Source organism: Trachurus japonicus, chromosome 18, assembly GCF_045865225.1.
Source record: "Trachurus japonicus isolate A0001 chromosome 18, Traja_1.0".
Classification (NCBI taxonomy): Eukaryota; Metazoa; Chordata; class Actinopteri; order Carangiformes; family Carangidae; genus Trachurus; species Trachurus japonicus.
The window spans coordinates 17,122,611-17,123,903 of record NC_140924.1 but is presented as its reverse complement, the minus strand read 5'-3'; positions in this window follow the sequence as shown (position 1 = coordinate 17,123,903).

Genomic DNA, 1,293 nt, shown 5'->3' with positions numbered 1-1,293 from the left:
GAACACAGGACATTTTGAAAGAGTAGTGTTAAGGCTGTCAAACAATTAAAATTTTAAATCGCGATTAATCTCAAAATTTCCTAAGTTAATCGTGATTAATCGCATCGTTTTCTTTTTTGCTTGAAATCACAGCAATATGAATGGATAAGAAACATAAGAAACATAAGAAAAGAAACATCTGGATGTTTCTTATGCTTTCCATTCATGGTATTTAAAAACCAGCTGTCAGAGAGAGAGAGAGCAGCCTTGTTTGGTGATAAGAAGAACAAGTTCTCTAGTGTAGTCAACATGCAGCTTTTCTGTAACATTACAAGACGGCAATGGCTGAGGTTCCAATGTCACAGCGTTAACTTAATCGTGCGTTTTCTTTTTTCGTGTTATTTTTAAAAAAAAATTAAAAATTAAAATTTTAAATTAAAAAAAAAAAAATAGTGCCGTTAAAATCATTTTTGCGTTAACGCGTTTATAAAAAACATTGTGTGAAGTTCCGGTGAATCAAAATAAAATAAATCAGACATTGTAGTAACTTAAATCAAGCTTTTTCATCCCAGGAGCAGTAGGGTTAGCAAAGCTGCTAAAGCTGCTAACACAGTCATAGCCTGTCTCTTTCCACCATGGGCTTCAAAACACACGCTTTATTAAATTAAAACCGAGTTCTGTTCGGCTAACTTGTAGCTTTCTCCTCTAAAGATGTAGGTCTAGTGTGTGCCATTAATTATCAGTAGTTCAACAAAAATGTAAAAGGTTTAAAATTCACTTACCCAAAGCAGCAGCCAGTCCAGAAGCTGAGTGAGAGAAAATGAAAATGTCCGGAGGGTGTCGCAGAATAAACTCCACCCATGGCCACTTGTGCCAGTTGCATGCCAACTGTAGCCCAAAAGCTAACATCTATCATCTGGGAGAGTGCCTTATTTCAGAACTGTGCCAGAAGAAAAATTCCCTCCAATTTTGAAGGTATGGCAAAACCAACGTGGTTATGATGTGGACCTCATGTGTTTTGCCATTTCGTCAGTTACATAGGGCCAGGTGCTTCTATTACAGAACTGCCCCAGAAGAGATATTCCCTCCAATTTTACCAGTCACATGCCACATGCGGCCCAAAAGAATATTCTATTATCTGGGCCAAGTGAATCAGTTAAATAAGTGTACCAGAAGAATAATTCCCTCCAAATTTGAATATATGGCAATGCGTATGTGGTTATGATTTGGTCCTCATACATTTTGCCGTACCACATTTCAACCAGAGGTGCCAGCTAAATGCCACATGTGGCCCAAAAGTCAATGCTATTGGGG